The sequence below is a fragment of the Hetaerina americana genome, unplaced genomic scaffold, assembly GCF_022747635.1.
Source record: "Hetaerina americana unplaced genomic scaffold, ioHetAmer1.1.p SCAF_7, whole genome shotgun sequence".
Taxonomy (NCBI): Eukaryota; Metazoa; Arthropoda; class Insecta; order Odonata; family Calopterygidae; genus Hetaerina; species Hetaerina americana.
The window spans coordinates 38,251,490-38,271,383 of NW_027287316.1; positions in this window are offsets into that span (position 1 = coordinate 38,251,490).

The window sequence follows — 19,894 nt, forward strand, 5'->3', positions numbered from 1 at the left end:
GGTATTTTGCCTCGAAATTAATAGCTATTCATAAAACGAAACAGCGGAACCCGTTTGCACTTCCATTGATATCACTAGGTCTTCCCCTAGTAAATGTAATCTTCTTTCATAATAATGTCAGTTGTATCCACTGATCTTCCCATCTCAAGTAAAATGCACGGTGTAAATGATAAATGTTTTCTGGTTATATCTTGTTATGATGGTTAGCGCAATACCAAATTAAGAAAATGGAAAATTGCAAGAAAAGAATAAATTTGTTCTTCTTTAAATTTATTAAGGTCAAAACTCACAATTTCCACCTTTCATTCTTCATGGGTTGAACTCGCGTAAACATTTTGGGTCTCAGAGCCTGAAATGAGAATTTATAGTATCCACAAACCCCTCAAATAGTATTTTCAGTACGGTATAGTTAAATGGTAGTAGTGCGAGTAAGAAATCGGATTTCAAGTCTTTAAAATCGATGTTTATTCATTTAGTAAATTCCGATGTGATCCTATCCGATAATTCACTTACTTAAATTTAAAATGTATGTACATTTCTATTGCAATAAAATGAACGTTTTAGCCCAATATCATCGATCGACGATTTATTCTTTCCTTAGACAATGAGAAATGAAATTTGCCACAAGCAACAAATATTTTTATATTTTAGTACGTAGTAGGAGAAAGACGGAGATGAAGAGGGGTTTGTTGTAGAAAATGACGTTGGGTTGTGTTTTGACAGGAGAGACAAGATAATTATTTGGTTGTTTTGTCCATTCAAAAACCTACCTACACAGGTAGATTACCTATAATAAGTAGTAGGAATGGTATTTACTTTGAGTACTTTTATATGAATCTCTTAGTTTTGACCACAAATAACGAAAGATTATTCTTTTATTTTCATTCAAAAGCTTTACCTTCTCTCGACTAAAACGTTTGTATGTTAGAACGATCTTTGGAATACAGATGAACCCATTGTCAACCCTTGAAACGTATTTTAAGACGGAGATTGTGAGAACCCTTACCGCTAATTTCATCCAGGTGGAGTATGTACATACGAGGGTAATTCCAGAAGTACCCGACACAACAATGAAAACACAAAAATGTTGGAAAAAATGTATTGTTTTTCGATATTATCTCTTTTCAACTCTATACACTTTTCTCGGTGATGTTCAATAAGTTCGATACCCTTTTTATAATGAGAACTGTCTTGCTACTCAAAATAGCCATTAACTGCCGGAATCACTTCTTTACGGTTAAAAATCTTTGACCACCGAGCCATTTTTTCAAGTTTGCGAACCGAAAATTATCCGACAGGGCTAAATCTGGCGAATAGGGTGCATGAGGTAGCAATTCAAACTTTGATTCATGAACTTTGGCCATTGCAATAACGGATTTGTGAGCTGGTGCGTTGTCTTCATGAAACAACACTTTCTTCGTAGCCAAATGTAGCGGCTTTTGCTTGATTTATTCGCTCAAACATTGCAATAAGTTCGCATAATACTCGTCGTTGATAGTTTTTCCTTTTTCAAGATAGTCAATGAAAATTATCTCACGCGCATCCCAAAAAACCGACGCCATGACCTTGCCTGTAGATGAAACGGTCTTCGCCTTCTTTGAAGCCAGTTCTCCCTTTTGAATCAATTGTTTTGATTGTTCTTTTGTCTCGGGTGCGAAGTAATCAACCCATGTTTCATCCATAGTTATGAAGTGGCACAAAAATACTGCTTTGTTGCAGTGAAACTTTGCAAAACACTCAATTGAAACGTCTTCATGACACTGGTTTTGCTTGAGTGTGAGCGAACGCGGCACCCATCTCGCACGCAGCTTTCTCATGCCCAAATTTTCAGTTAATATGCGAAGTACCGCATTTTTGAAATGCCTACCATATCTGCTAGCTCGTGCCTTTCAGTTGATGATCATCCAGGATCACTTTGTGGATTTTCTTCACCGTTTCTGTAGTCGTCACCTCATTTGGTCGACCAATGCGATTCTCGTCTTGACAGGTCGGTCGTTTAAACTCTGCTACCCAATATTTTACTGTTGTAAACAAAGGAGCAGACTCACCCAGAATAAAATTCAGTTCAGCTTTTATATTGATTGGGCTGAGGCCTTTCAACTAAAAGTTTTGTATCACATAACGATGGGAAATTTTCTCCATTTTCACAAATTCACTGAAATCGTTCACTTTTGATGGCTGCCAAACAAATACTTAACTACGTGGCGTCTTTAAACTTGAATCATGTGCTTTATAGATTGCATACTTTCTAATACAATGATATTTTTCAAACAACTACCGCCATCTCTAGGTCAGGCCGGGTTCTTATGGGTTTTCCCACGTATGCATCGATCCGTGTTTCGTAACTTGAATTTTTTTAAGGGTATTCTGATGTTTATGGTGCACTAGTGCTCGCGCAAAATCTTGGCATTGGTTTGCTTTAACATTTCTATAGTATGTCTCATGGAGAGTAAGATTTTCCCTTCAAATGACGTAGCTGTTGATAATCAATTATATGAAAATTAAATGAATATTAACACTGCCTTCCCACATATTTTGGAGACCATTAAAGTGGCCTACTCGAGATAGCAGTTATTCATATATATCTTTCACTTGTTCTAGGTCTCTAACGTCGATGAGATGGTGTTACATAAAAAGCATGGTTTTGTGAACTTCATCCCACAGGGAATTTTAGAACATTCACATTTCAAAGGTAATGCCGTATACTTTGATTAAAAGCACTAAATTAGTGTACTTCAACTTGCAGGCTTCACTTAGTGGAATTGTTTGATATCCATATCAAACAAACATAGCCCACCCCCTCTCCTCTGTCATAAGGGTATATATTCAACTGCTGCTTGTGAATCAAACTTGTACCTGATGATGCCACAAGTCGGTGGAACACGTCGTACATTAAAATTAAGTCTGTGGAGAATTACGAACTCATTTAATATGGACAAAATTGGTATTTAGAAGTTCAATGACTGGATGTAATCACAATACTTCCTCTCCTCAATTTAAAAGCTTATCCTGTTTTTTTAAGCTATATATTCATATATCCGTATAATAACTATTGTTGTGTTCAACGGAATCCAAGTTCTCTCTGCTCTTTCAATTGCACGTGTATAAAAATTTATGAAATTGAAATGACTCCTCCTATATCAGTCTTATTTTACCCCTAAGCAGTAGGAAATGTATACCGAGTTTGGAATGGATGATCTGCGCAAGAAAAACTAATTGGCGAAAATAATGTTTCGACTATTCTCATACGAATCACTCTTTCTAATAAATTCTTTCGTCGATGAGAATTTAGAATACCCGTATCCAAGTGGCATTAATTCTAAGGATGTTTTTCAAATTTGGCACGCTTAGAATTTTCGGTCGATCGTTTCATATTATGTGTATGTATGAAAATAGTTATACTTGAGCATTTTGACACCATTATTTCAATTTTCACACTGGCAATGACATTCGTTCCTTATTTTATGCCCGAATCCTATGAACAATCGGAAGCATGAAATGAATTATTCCGTACAAAATCGCCGCTGTTGGCGCCATACACCGTGGCAAAGAGCCCTATCGCTCCATGTTATGGGTGTTAATCACCCCTCCCTCCTGAACTCCTCCTCCCCAATGGACCCTCCGCCACCATACGAAGGAGTACATGAATTACCATTGGTGGGCGCTGTTATTCCCACCCCTCAAAAGCGGCTGGCAATGTACGAAGAGGGGGCGTCCCTCTTCTCGATCCTCCCCCCTCCCCACTCTTGGAACGAATCCCTTCCCGCTCTTGTCCTCTCCGCGATCGATCCAAACTCCACTTTGTAACCGTGGGATCCACCAGGAGTCCGTCAGGTGCGGGAATTCTCATGGATGTTCGTCGATAATGCGTCCCGGTGGAGAGGGATATGGTGCGGGGGCAGGGAAATGGGGGGAAGACGTTCGGCTTGGGGTGGAGAGGGTGAGGAAGACAAAGAGAGGGATGAGAGGAGAGCGAGTTGGTCGGTCGAGGGGGGCCCGGGGGGTGAAATGGAAATCGTTTGTAAATAGAGAACGAAATACTCGGACGGTGTCTGGTGCTGCAACGGGAAATTCATTGAAATTGTTGTTACTAGTCGAAGGGGGAGGTATAAATGTAAGAGGGGATATAACGAGCGGGCTTGAAGCGAAATTTCCGTTTTATGTTGTCAGTGGAAGTGGTTCCTAAGTTTGCGGGATCTTTGTAATGCTAAAACAATGCGCTGTCAGTTTGAATACACAAAGAGAAAAATATTCACAAAGTTTCGAAAGGACCTCAGGTGTAATTTTAAGGTTTTCAAGCATGAACGTTTCATAGATCTCCGGAAAATTTGTTTTTTCGGTATAATTTGCTATGCTAATATCAATTTGCCCATCGGCAAGAGGGATGGATATCAAGTAATTTTATCATAACGTCCCCTTCAGTCCACCGCCATTTCATTGACACAAAATAATTTTGTTTGTTATCGGAATTGATTATTTCACTGTACCAGGATCTTTGACGGCCAATGATGAATAATGAATAATTATTTATGTGGCCAAACTGATTCTAGGATCAGTAGCTAAAGGCTCCTCTAAAGGCTTTGTAGTTCTCTCAAAATACAATAGTCGTGGAAAGGTCTTAGTTAAAAATTCAGTGTTTGAGACACTGCATTTTTACTAAGTTAGTAAAATTTCAACATCTTGTGAAATCTCGTAATTTCACGAAATTTGTTATATTTCTCCACACAATATGGGATTCCGCGAATTTAAGATTTCTACTGTCTGTAAATAATAGATGTATACACTTATTAGCATCTCTTTGAGAGCCATTAGCCGTTGTCGCTCTCCACCAAAGACCTAAAGAGCACCACAATAAAACGGATGGAACTAAGTATGCCAATTGCCAGTCATAATACTTCACGAAACATCTTACATAACTCGTGGTCAAATCCATGGGAAGGGATATGAATAATAGCGGTTTGAGAAAGTAGTGATATGAACCTCTTCTTTAGCACTCGAAACAAAAGATTGCTCTAAAGTTTATCCGGCACAGAGGTTTTGATATAAGATCCTGTACGCCATGATAGGACAACAGTGATATTTAGCATGATTAAAGGACGGTTGAGTGAATATACTTTATTTTATCAATAATTGGTTTTAGACCTTAATTTGATCGCTTAGCTGCCAGCAACACTGATTGTCATTCATTTTTCTACAAAAGGTTTCAATGAAGTATAATTATATTGATGCACGCAATTATATAAGAGAGCACTCAGAATTTGCGTAACATATACATGTTTGTATCGTCATATAAATTTAATGGATAATAATTGTGGTATTCCCAAAAATACTTCCCCCACATTAATTTGGTGAAATATGCTAGGAAAAGTATGACCATCAGGAATTAAGTTCCGGAAAGCAAAGGTCGGGTTTCAGCTTAATGGTTTATTATAATTAAATTGATAAGAGCGTGATTGATTGGAACCGTACACCGTGCAGTAGGAACCGTACAGGAAGGAACTCAGGAAGAGTGAAGGAGGCAGTTCCCTCCTTCTCTTCCTTGAGAAAGGTGGCTTGTACCACCGAAAATTGAAAACGTGTGAGTTTCTTTTCTTTTTTTTGTGTTTCTGTGTTTTTGTCTTTGTTCTCTAGTTCTTATATGTTTTATATGTAATATGATATATGATACGTATGAACATGTGATATGTATGATATGTAATAATAATATATACGTGTGTGTGTATATATATATATATATATATATATATATATATATATATGTATGTATAATTTACGATAATATATTTTAGAAATTATATACAGCGATAAATAGACAATAGCAAATTATCGCTAATTAGTATGATCAATTAATAACCTCATCTGTAGTAGTCGTACCTGTATAAATAGTGACCACAACACCAAATACGATATTGGTATTGCCATTGTTCTTCAACTTGGAACCCATAGTCAACACCTTTGTGAAAACATATAGGTCTCAATAATTCTCTGACGCAAAATGTGAGGTATACCTACGGCAGAATATTTTAACCTGGGTGGAAATTATTTTCGTTGAAAATGTACGACTTATTTTGAAAAATATGGCAAGAAATCGACGAATTTTCAGCCATATATAACTGCGCCAAATATGGATATCAGTCTAGGCTTCTGCATTTTTTTTGAGTTTATTTTGGGACACTTAGTCGAAGGGCAGCTTTCGTGTGCCTGTGTGGATCTTGCCATTAGCCTTGCGAGTGGTCTCAAGTCCTCGCAGTCAATGGTCGTTTACATTACCTTGGGTGATTGATTGGTATAACCCTTTCCGATCCCTTCGCCGCGGAAATATGAGAACACAACGATCACAACCATAAGTAAAAGGTTTTATAAGGAAACATTTCCGTCTGCTTTTCTCCCACCTAAAAACTCTGTCGAAGTCAAAAATCGTGGCATTATCAAATATTATCAATGGGAAGGATTGACCGTTATTTCTGCCCGCATCTTGATTCATCGGGTGGGAAAAGCATTGCTACACAATCCCTGTGCAGAGAATGCGTTAATATTTATTAATAACTCTTTGCAGAATTAATGAATTGAGGAAAGAAATATGCTATATTGAAGAATAGTTTTTCATAGGATGGGGTGTCAGGTTGTGTTTTATTAGGAGAGGCAAAAAAATGTATCAACTTATCATTGTCAATCTGTGTCAAAGTAAAATCTACCTTAAACGGTAGAATACCAAAACATAATATGTAGAACTCTCAATTTAATCAGGAAATCTACATCTATTGCGTGAGTTAGTCTTTACAGCTTTTAAACAATTAATCTGACTGTTGTGCAGGAGGGCGAGTATACGTACTTTTGCTAATTGATCATAATCTAGGTCTTGACTTCCATATAGTTCTCAAATATCGAAGGGAACACGAAAGTGGACATGGCATAACATGCAGGAGAATAACAGTAGTTAGAGGAACACTGTTCCACTGGAAGGGTGATTGATAATTGCATTTGGTGCGTATGCATATGGTATAATCATCCATCACCCTTGGTAGGAGAAAGGAGAAATGTATCTCTGGTACGTTTATAGCTTCGTAATCAAGGAGAGACTCAATTTGAGAAGATAATATCCCGATGCACTCCATCACATTGCTTTATCAACTTCCCCTCCCTTCACTCTAGCTTAACTTTAATGATTAAACTGCGATAAAGAGCCGTGAACTGACCCAATATCCATGTGGTTGCAGTAGATTAGCTGTGTGAGGTTTTTTTTTTACAAAGTATATACGTAGGTCTCAAAGCAATGTGGTACGGTTCCCATAGAGCTAGCCCCAGCGACCCATAACGCCACCTTCGGACAAACTAACCCCAATCAACCTATCAAAGTCTTATCGGAAATGAGAATAGATTTACGACAAGTGCAGGTGTTGTGCCCTTGTTGCTTCCGCACCTTTAAGCAGCCGCGGGAGGTTTACGTTTGTTTCCGCTCGACGCGTAGAAAAAGCTTTCGAGGGGCTATGGGTGACTTCCATTGAATCGCGGCGACTTTGGGATTTGATTGATGGCAGCGCCACTATCAAAATAAAACAAACGAACGTGCAGAGGGCGCACGTGCCTAATTGGATGACGTCGGCTTTTTTCATGTATCTGTTTGTTCACACCGACGACGACGTATCCCCCTCAGGGACGTTTTTATGGGCGTTCCGCTATATTAATTCCCCCTTCTAGCGATAAGGCAGCAGAATACTTTGCAAACATGCGAGTCTTTTAAGCTTATCTCTGGACACCTACCATGGATTTCCAATTAAAATCTTGGATTCCTCGGAAATTTGAAATAATATGCGCTGGTGGATAATGGTGATGTAGATTGACGTAGGAAGCAATGCCCTGGCCCTTTCATGGTATGTGTACGGATCATTGGATACTAGCGAAATATTTGTGCATTACGATTTACTGATTAGAAATTACAATATTACAAACTTTAAACGGTAAACTAGAAAATGTGTGCAGTGAAACTATGATCAATTATGGATTCTTCCATGCGTCACTAACCAACACTAGTTTTTATACTAGCGTAGAGAAACATTTTAAAAATCATACATTATAAATTTTCTGTCGATATGAGTCATGGAACTGCATTTGAAAATCCAAGTATCAGCCACACCGAAAACTTGCTTGTGTGTGACGTTGGTAGAGCAGTATAAGAACATGAAAAACAATATGATAAAACTTATAAAAGCGGAGGATAGGTTAGTTCAGTATTTGAACAACTAACCTCTTCGTAATATATAATGGGTGTCTAAACCATCATAAGCATAATTGAATTAAGAAGAATGAGAAAGGAAGAAAATGCACCTATCGCAAAGGAGAAAAATCTGTCTTAATGAGCGATTATCTTTCCTATGTTTTGTATAAATTTCCCTAAAGGATGCCAGGGACGAGAGGTAAGAATAATGAAAAGCAGCAGATATTTCAGGGACAGAAAGTTGCTGATCATATAAAATATTTAATCATGATCTTTCGCTAATGCGTTGATCAAGTCTGTTTTTGTGAATATATAGGTTAATTTAAGTTTGAATGAAAATGTTTTTGATTTAACGACAATACTCGTAATTTATCACGGGACAACCGGCTTCACCATCTACCTAGGTGACATCTAGAAGAACAATGATTCTCCTACGCGATAAAATCAGCTGTGTGTCAGATATTATTTTCGTGTTACCGAGGAAGTTTCCATTTGCTGTTTAAAATGAGATTTCAAAAAGTTAAGCCTGAAATGGCAATGGTTATTTAGGGTATGATACTGCACGTTTTGATTGCTAAAAAAGCCATAATATACCATTATATGTAATTAAAGTTCCAAAATCGCTCCGAACCAAAGAAATCAGTTACATTGTATAAACAAGCATCAGTCAGTCAGTTAGACAAGGATCACTTAGCGCATTATGAAATCAAAGTGACAGGTATTGGATGAGAATCAATCCTAATAAAACCAAATTAATGAGGTTTTCAAGAAATAGGAAGGCTGAGATAAATGTTAAGGTTGGAGGACACAATTTAGAACAGGTAGGGCATTTCACCAGAGAAATTTTTTAAAAAGTTTAATAGGAGAAGGTGATCTAAGTAGCAATAATATTAAAATTAGAATTAAATCATGTGAAGAAGCTTTTCCAAAGATGTGGACGTTTGATGACTGACACCTTAAGTAAAGATGTAATGAAATAAATAGTGAAACTTTTACATACAGCGCATTTTACAAGGCTTGGTCGTTGAAGTAAAATTAAAGCTATTATTTGAGGCTTTTGTGATACTTTAATGGAGGAGAAAGGAGAAAATAAAATGGACGTGAGGTAAAATATTACATTAATTTTTAGACATGTTAGGAGAAATTCGCAGCCAGGATGCAAGAGATTCTTGGAGGCAATGGGGTGCTGAAAGCCGTAACGGAGAGAAGGGAGAACACTAGGAAAGCGAGGAGGAAGGAGGAAAAGAATAGGTATTTTGGATGGAATTTAGGAAGGTAGATAATATTTAAGGGCTAAGTAATGAGTTATATCAATAATTAGTATGGATTTGAGGATATTTTGAACTATGTTAGTTAAGGCATAAGAGGAGAGTAGTGTAGGGTCAGAATCCATTGAAAAACTACCCTAACCTAGCAGTGAGTTGCTAATAATTGTAATAACTCCCAGAATTCAGCTGGGTCAAGTGTTCATTTCTCGGGGCCCTTTCATGATGTAGGAGTACCCCGTTAATTTGCTCGACTCGCCCTTTCTACCCTGGCAGAAGCGCCGCCACCTGTTCCTCCGTCAAATCACCGCGGAACCTTTCACGTTTCAATCGCCCAGGCCTCGGAAGCCCTGCCGGGGATGGATGAGTGGTTTGCGACGATGCACTTTCCTCTCCCCCTTCCCACAGGGTAAACTTTAAGGACGTCCTTTAGCAGCTGTTTGAGTGGTCAAAGCGCCGGCAGCAACGTCGTATATTCCGCCCCACATCCGGACACCAGGGTCCTCTGGAGGAAGGGCCAAAGATTGGCCGCTGGCAGTCCCTTCCCCTTCCGGGAGAGGACTGCTTAAAAGGGTCATTGAAAGGGTGTGCGTGTGCAAAGGGAATGCGACTCTCGTAAGAGGGAATGGGGGTTGTAAATTGGGTAAACACTGAGGATTTCGACCGGCACCTATCCGCCGCCGCGGAAGGCTGCGTCGGGCTCCATGGGTCGAGTTTCCGTGCGGGGCGAAAGAGTGTGGACCGCGGATGTATGTGTGCACCGCGAATTTTGCGTAAAGTGAGGATTTAAGTTCTTTGTCGATTGTCATTCTAAAGGTCCTTATTTAATTAAAATGCTGGGGATCTGCTTCTCGTTTTTCCAACCTAAAGTTGACCATGTCGATTCATTCCAGCTGACGTGAAACGGGAGTTCGAAAAAAATACGATTTGGAAAATCACAAAGTGCGAAATCCGAAACTATAAGGAAGAACATCTTCATTGACCAAAAATGCAATTGTTAGTTTTTATTGAAAAAATTATGCCAATACTGAAGGATACTGATAATGGTAATTTATTCAAAAATATAAACTAATTAAAGGAATCCATTCTTCGGAACACATTCGAAGATTTTTATCTCTTCTAATTGCCAGAATTTTATGAACGTCTATCTTCATTTGATCCTAGAAAGGATACATTACCTATTAATTTAACGTCTAAATTTCATCCTAGTCAGTTTCCTTCATCTATGCCTTTCTATACCCAATGCCTTAAACGTATAAATGCAGTAAAATTTAAATTCTATTGAAAGATTCACCTTACACAAATATAACTTCTATGAATAAAATATTGGGTAGTTTAACAGTACACTAGTAGGAGACGAATAAATTTATTTATACTGCATCAAAGGTTTTAGCCAAAAAAATTAGACATAAGTTACAAAAAATCAAACTTTAAATATCAAAGTACATGTAGTAGCACGCTCACTGACCAAGCATTTTAAGTTATTATAATTAAGAGTATTTTCCCGGTCAAGGTATGTTTTTGATGGATCGTCAGTGTAAAGGAAAAGCTAAATTTTTAAGTCCCTCATAACACCACAGCAAATGAATACTCTTAAACTCTGCATCGTAATATACCATACTTTCACTCTATACACGGTATTTCCGGCCTCCATTCCGCCCAACATTCCCATTCTTTCCCTACTCTACCCCGCTTCCTCAACATTCTCCCCTCTATCTCAAACTTCAATATTCCATTACAAATCAATAAACCCTGCGTCTATTTTTGTCTTCTTGGAATTTTTACAAAAAACTGTCTAAATTACGCTGACATACATTTAGTTACAATCGATGCTCTTCAAGACCAAAGATTGACGCATGCAAAGAAAGCGAATCATAGAAAGGGACACTCGGTGGAGTATTATTTTCGATCAACGATTTTAGCTTAAATTTTGGCTCTTTTGCATTAAAAACGTCAAGTTTGAAATTTCGCGTGCTCCGATTAATATTTTGGCATTTACTCCGCTCAAAAAGCTCTAGTAACATGCAAACTCCATTGGGAATACAATGAAAGTGTGTAAATGATTTAAGTAAATATACTTTACCTAAAGAAGCAATAGTAAGATAGTTTACATAAAGTATGTTAAGAATTTAAATGTTCGACTTTCAAATAGTATTACTATTGTAACTCACGACAATGCGAATTCCCCTGTTTAGTCCATCAATAACTGTGTAATTTTTATGTGACTTAATTGTTTAGGTTCCAAAAAATAAAAATCCTAGTAAATACTAGATAAACTCTCATTCGCAAGTTGATTAATCCAAATCTAATATCATAGATATACATTACATATACTATACTGTGTAAGCCTAGTCTTTTAGGGTTATCGTTTAGAAATAATTAAACCTGGATGAAACGCTCTCGTGACTGTTTTGTTTTTTTTTTCCGTAGAAAGTACATTAACTCAATTTTCGCATGCAGATTCGTGGCATCTGCATAATTATATATTTACTGCAAACCAAGTAGGTTATGCCATCAGATTCGATACAAACTTCAACCAATACACATCTTAGCCTATTTCTGGAATGAAATAATGCAAAAAATTTCTTCTGGCTCAAACGCTGGTCTGCGGATATAACTATCCGTACTTTTAAAGCGACGCACGACTCCAATTAAGCCATCCTCGCTTCCATCTGAAGACCCGGAAGCACATATAGTGTACTCAAGTGGGACCTAAATACACAAGGGGAAGGAGATATTCATGAAACAGGCCCATCATTCGGGGATTTTGACGAGTCGTCCTTTTGGAAGTACCGTTAGAGGAGGACCAGGAGCACTGGGTTTGCGTGGGGATAGTCCCTAGGATTTCATATACGGCACGTATGTCCCTGCAGCCTTATTTCACTCCCTCTCTCGTTCGGGGCACGCGAGAAGCAAGGGGGATGTCTTGTGTATCCAGCTGCTGGAGGTGCGCGGTGGCGTCCTTCATATGGCACCCACAAGGTACCCCGAGTCACGGAAGCTCCTAAATCAGTCGCTCAGGACTCCTCTAAGAGAAATCAGGAACCTCCACAGTGATTGACAGAATTGAATAGAAAATCGATCGGGAAAAAGTAATCCAAATGGATGCATACATTTGCATACACACACAAAACACACACCCACAAATATATATATATATATATATATATATATATATATATATATATATATAAACACAGATGTAGATTTTTAGAATATAGAGACACAAAGAAGCTGAAGACGACAGCCAAGCTGTCGAAACGTCAAATAGCAAATTGTGAGTGTCCTTTCTTTGTGTCTCTATATTCTAAAAATCTACATATATATATATATATATATATATATATATATATATATAACACATACATGTAATTGCGTAAAATAATACTTTTTTAAATATTAATAAAAATTAAAAGAACTCACAACTTACAAGTATATTTCGATGGTCCCAGCCACCTCATCTGAGTACAAGGAGAGAATGTGGATGAGACGACTGAAATATGACTTATGTATGAGTATTTTATATATATATAAATATTTCAAATTTTCTGTGGCAAAACCACCTTCTTCGGTGGAAGGAAGAACCTTACGCACACAAATTCTCGTATATGTAACTAACTTTAGCCAACGCAGATAATTCATCTTCCGCTTTTGCGTGGAACTCAAAATATCAGTCTTCACCTCTAGAATAGGAGATTAAAATATATCGAAGAAAAAATGCGAGATGTAAACCCTTTAGAAAGGTAGAGATAAGAAAGGTTTATATGTGATAACATGGTATTATTACGGCCCCGAGCTCTAGGATAAGTATCCGGATATCAGATACACATCTTCATCCTTCAGAATTTCCGCGATCATCGCATGAATATACTTGAGTGCCCAAACATTCAATGCTTAGGCAACCTAATGGTAATCTGACATTACGGCTAAATCACTTTCGCTTGAATTTAAATGGTTAACATTGTTGAGATAACTCCACCCACTGCCACACGCCCCCTAGGCGGCTCGCAAGGGTGTAACATAGATGAATCAAAACATTAGGTTTTTGAAAATTATGGAAATTACACTGCTTCAAGTAACAATGACAGCCTATAATTGCCCTTTTTTGACTTGTGACAAGAATATTACCGTGAATAATAATAACCGTTAATCCGAAATGCATTCCTTTTAAAGGCACTGAGATCATTCTTTACAATGTGCACTACTGATACTAAATCTCGGAGGAATATACGATGAATGTGCAAAGTTCTACTCCTATTGCCCCAGAAAACTATAAAGATATTTCTTTGAAGATCACTAGAACTAATGGAAAATTTCATTACGATTAAAGTTGAAGCTCAAACGTATATAAGGTTTAAAATCACATTCTAAAAGTTGGTAGTTTACAAATTACGAAAGGTTACCAATTCAAGTATTCTAAAGTAACCTAAAGTGTTCTTTAATGAGAGATGATGACGTGCATAATGCCTCCTTATATAATAACGGCTATTTGGCACGTTTGTAACGCGGGCTTAAGGCAGTGTCCCCATAAGCCTGCTTGGTCATATCGAGGGTCTCAGTTGCCGTAATCCCGAGTTTCGCAAAAAACTTCACGGAATAACGTTGCTCTAAATTCAGATTCATTTTGTTTTTCGACCCGGACAAAAAACTTGCTTCACTAAAAACGGTGTCCTCACTCAACGACAGCCCGCAGGCGACTGAGGTTGGCGTGGGTCTGTTGCTAAGAGCCCCCTCCACCTTACCCTGCCAGGCAGACCCCCCTCCACCGCTCCGTTCGCGCCAGAGAAAATCAGTCCTACCACTTTTGGGTGCGACCCTGTATATTACCCGCGAGCGGATACGTCATGAAGCATATATTAAGCAGCAGATTCAGTTCACCTGCTCAGTATTTGAATCAGAGAAGATCCAAAAGAATTTTCTGGATACATGTTTCACTACTAGAGTACCATCGTTTTATTTGTATTAATTTTTTACTTCCTCAGCTTAAGTGCATTATTATTTACATTACACGTTCAGATTGCTTGCTTGTTTTCATAGTGCTCAGTGCCGTAGTACTTTCAAGTCTTATTTTTAAATGTTTTCATTCAAAGATTCGTCTCTTCTTCTATTAAATTTTTTTTACTAATTTATAAGCATATTGAGAATCGCCACCCCCATCTCTCTCATATTTGCTTCTATGTGCTCTATCCGCGGTTATTACATGCTTTTTTTCGCCATAATTTACAAATATCACCTCCAAGCAAACACGGATTTTTCCATTTAATTGTGAAATTTGTCCTCGTCGTCGTAAGTATGTTCAATGTTTATCAAAGCCGTATGAGTCTTCCGATTGATTTCTAGTCTTATCTCCGATTTAGAATCGTGTTCACTACCAAGATAACCTCTAAGTTTCTTCATCCCTATCTAAATCCAAACTGGTCTCAGTCATTAAATGAATCGTAAGAGTAGCACTCGTAGGAATAAGGTAACTCCAATGATGCCGCAGCGGAAGTCCATGATGTGTATGAACGTGCGCGACAAACTACGAGACTCGTACATAAGACTGAAATCTGAGGAAATTATTTTAAGTTTGAACTGCGCGTTTTTCATGAATTCTCACACTGTACTTCGCGATATGGGCTGACAATATTTGGTAACGATTTAAATGAGATTAAAATAAGAGAAAATAAAATTGATGGTTCTACATTCTGTATTCCCCGCGATCCACCAAATAAGTTTGTGACAGGGGATGAAAGCACCAGGAGGGATGCGTTAGGGATAAGGGAGGATAAGGGAGAGGAAGGGGAAAGGGAAAAACATTCGCTAAAAAAAGTCGAAAAACGTGAATATTTATATGCGAGGTGGTGGAAAACTTAGTTGAAAACAAGTGTTTATTTCACCGAATGATGTATTTTTTAATATATGAAAAAGGGAGTAATAAAAATGAACTACAGCCATTTTATACGATAGACTTCCACCACACCAAGACTGATTATGCAGAACTGGATTGATTATGGCGTAAGTGGCTGGAAAATTAATGATAACACCACTTTTAAGAGCATTCGGCTGTGTTATTTGCCGTGCGGACTAGTGTTTAGGATTCACGAACATGTTGGTTGGGTTAATTTGAGGGCATTGAAGTTGACAGAAGTAACAAATTCGGAGCCCATCCCGGAATGAGCCACCAACACTTCACGCGAAGGACAAAATTATCACCACGTAATCGCTGGCGCTTCCGGCTTGGATCCCTTTCGGGGCATGTGGTCGCCGGTTAAAGCGAGTCCAGAAGGTGTGGGATTCGGAAAGAGGGGAGGCTGAACCATTCCATTCGCTGAGTTGCTCTCGGGATTGCTTTCTAAAGGGCAAGGTGAATCGGGGCGGTTGGAAACCCGAGGCTGAGTTTGACGCACATGAAGTGGAGGAGCAGAATTTCTCTCTTTGAGAGGACGAGAGCGCGAAAGTGTCGGGGTGTAAGGAGGGGAGGCTTAAAGCTATCTCGAGTGTAATCCATTGCGGTAGAGGGTGCAGTGGGGGAGAGGAGGACGTGTCGCAGTCGTAAATGGGATTTGAGGGTGAGTAGAGGATACTGGAGGTCAGGATTCAGTTACCCCCTCGCACCCGCTCTTTTTTGAGGGTCACCTGGCCACGGTCTGCACAGGGAAGGGCGAAAAACTCCAGCATCACTTCACTGGACGCTGAAGGAGTTAGCGGGGTTTAAGGAGCGGGGAAGGAGGGAGATATGGAGAGCTCTCTCATCTAGCTGCACGCCTTTCTCGTTCCCATAATTGGTTTTAATCGCGCCCTTTTCAAGCATAATGGACAATCAAAGTGAATGACTACTCTAATGGATAACCATTATGGGGACCGCATAGATTTAATACCCTAGAAGAGGGATAACTTAAGTGCCTCCGGTTTTTGGAGTGCCTGTTATGTGCTGAAAATAAATAATTATTGCATAAAATTCGTTGCATAAAACTTTACGATGTACTATTATCTATCATGTTTCGCTTTGAAGGCTCTGTACAGACTTTGGTCTGTGAATGATCATAACTGCTGTATCCTGCTGATATTACTTAATTAATATAGCCTTTAAGTGTACGAGTAGCTCGCTGACCATATCAAAGAATGGGAATTGTGTTAAATAGTGTATATGATTAAGATACTACATGTGGTGTGGCGATGAATCTATTCGAATAAAATTGAGTCTTCAATTCGAAAATTTAAATTTTACTGACGTCTAATCACCAAAAACTTTAGGTAAATTTTGGCATGAGCTAGAGAAATATTGTTCCTCAAGCAGAAAATAGTATCCTTCGCAATTAGTAACCTCATTTAACCATGACAGATGCTGGTACAAGTCAAGCATTATAGACAATAAATTGTACGAATATTATATACTTCAGTACAATTATCAATTATGTCAAGGGTCTGAATTATTATTAGTTTTAGGGGAGGCGACCGACAGCTTAGGTCATTTGCGCCATTAGGGATGGATGGGAAAGGAGGAAAGGTGAAGATAAACCCAGCTTCGACTAATGCCGAAGCCGGGTTAGTTCTCTCTGCTCTTAACGAAAGGCGCCAAGGGGTCCGCAGTTAAACATCCCATCCGATGGACAGCATACTCACTTAAAGTCCTATCCTAAAAGCACCTCAAGTAGGGATTGGGACACCACTGAAAAATATCTGTTGACTCCACGATTCGAGCCTGGGTCATTTCGGTGGGAAGCCAGTACGTTAGCCACCGCACAATCCCTAACCCATGAGGTCTGAATCAGGCGTTAAAAACGGGAGATCCCGTACGGTAGATGGAGAGATATTTAAGGGGTTTTTTCATGATGAAATCCTAATAATTTGTAAACATTTATGAAATACCTATTATATTTTCCATAATATTAAGTAATTATAGATGCTTTTGTTCCGAATAAGATTTTTTTACATCTCTGGAGGAAATAGAAGTCGGTTTTAAGTAAAACTACAGAGACTAAGGTTCTTATTTCACTTAAAGCTGTTAGGGATCGAATAGTTATATTTTCGAAAACTTAGTCCCTCAGGTTTTTAGGAGATATTTTTTGACTAAATCAGCTAGTTGTATCCAGTTTGGTAAACACCTAAATTAGAATTTCTAGCGGCTGCAATGACTTTGACATGTGGCTAAGTACTAGAATATATTGGATATTATAGCATTTAAATTATTTTTTCACTATTTCATTCATTACATATTTATTATTTGATTTTTACCATTGAAGATAGATTTTGGATATCCTCGGGCTGAAACTCGACACAATCCTAAGCATTGCCTGAAAAGGCTGAACCTGAATCCTCATCCAACAATTAGCCTATCTTCAATTCCGCAAGTATACTCAATTTCGTTCAATATTCCTTTCATTTTCCTCCCCTTACCTCACTTTCCTTACGTTCTCTCCTCTATCACAGTCTGCAGCATTCCACCGCCAATCAAAATGCTCTCCAACCATCTTTCCTGCCTTATTAGGATTTCTCTTATTAACCCTCTCTCTTACCTAATCATGCCTAGTTCTTACTCGTGTATTTATTCCTTTCCATTTCACCTTTTCTATCCTCCCCCACACCCACATTTCAAAATCCCCCAATCTACGCCTATCCTTTTGTTTCTACGACTATGTATCCAAACAGCAGACAACCACGCTCCAAATCAGTGTTTACGTATCTTTACTTAAGATCTTTGTTCTACCTGTAACCAATTCCTCCATCCTCGTGAAAGATTTTCTACCCAACGAAATTCTTCTTCTTAGGTTGCTACAGCTTTGCCCATCTTGGTCAAAAACATTTCCAATATAGGTTCCCCATGCTCTATTGTTTGGACTCTTATTTTAACATTTTGCTTGGACATCATCTTTCTCGAAAACCTCATAACCATTATTTTGCTGAAATAATTCTCATCCCATACCTGAATTGAAAACTGATTTTCTGAATGATTGTAACCGATTGGCTGACTGGCTAATTAAATATTGATTATTAGATAACTTGATTTTACGGCCGACTTTCATTCCTAACTCCATTTCCTGCATGCTACTGTTACCATGTCCTCCAAATATACGTTGAAAATCACGGGTGTGAATGGTCATTTGTCTTACTCTCTTTCTAACACGGCCCATCCGGACGTTGTTTCACCCGCCACTCGCATCTGAGCAGACTGAAACAAACACAGATTGTGGATAAGTCACCCATCCCTCCATTCTACTCCAAATTTCTACCATACATCCATTGGCTCACCAATGTATTACATTGAAAACAACTCTCAAAATCTTCGTAACTAACAAATGCATTCTGACTGTGCTATACTGAACGTTCTTTTCTATGAGCGAACGTTATGTTATCACGCGTACCTCTTCCCTTCCTCAAACCAAACTGGCCATATAATGTAAATATAAACTTCTCATTTTTGCGATTTTAACCATCTGCCATGTACCTCGTTTAAGATTAAGAGGTATTTGAATTTGGGAAAGCTCAAAGTAAAGCAAATGTAGTATTAAGAAACGCTCGAAATATCAAGTTTCATTGAACTTTGAAAAATTCAAGCTGTTATTCTTTGGTGTGTAGTCTCCTTTCAATTTATAGCTGTGAAAAATGATTCAAAACATTTACAGTAAAGATTTCTGATCCATCGCTCACTCACTCAAAGATGTGACTTTTCACTCAGGCTATTCATCATCTGGAATGCATCATCATCACCTGGAATCATTAGTTATCTAAAATCCTATAATATGCCGGTCGTTTTTAATAAATATGTCAACTGCTGAATTGAATGGTGTAAACAAACCAAGAACGCTCGTTAATATAAATGGTTCCTTGGTGAAATCATTGATCAAAGATCATTGGCTTATTTCGAACATTAATTATCATTTAGGGCTTTGCCAAATAAATCTCCGCTACAAAAACATGGGCCACATAAAATTTCCGCGTGCATCTTCCATGATAAAATAGTATAAACTGTTAAACAAGAATATGAAATCATATAAGGTTACTGCGTCATCACTTTTTTCACTAGTGGGCACAACATTTTGAAGGAACTTCGTTTAAACGACTCGGTTCGCCTTCCATGGATAATTTAAATTGACGTTTGTTATGCGCTGAGTGCTCTTTTAGCCGAAAGCATTGAAGTGTTCAGCTATCTAACGGGACTTGGCACAGTAAACAGGACGTCTGCACTTCGATCGAAAGTTTACCATGGCAATGAAATTCGAGAAAAGAGAAGATAAATGCGTCCTTATATAGAGGAAAGGGGTGCCGTTGTGTATTTTTTACGCGACGGAGACCTCAGAGAGCTCGCAATCTGGGGCAGCTGGCCCTGAGGGAGTCACACCACAAGGCCCTGTCGGAGATCCTTTGATGGGACGCGGGCTGCCTGTTTGCGCAAGGTTTTAAGCCGCGGACGAAATAAGAGGATTTAAATGGC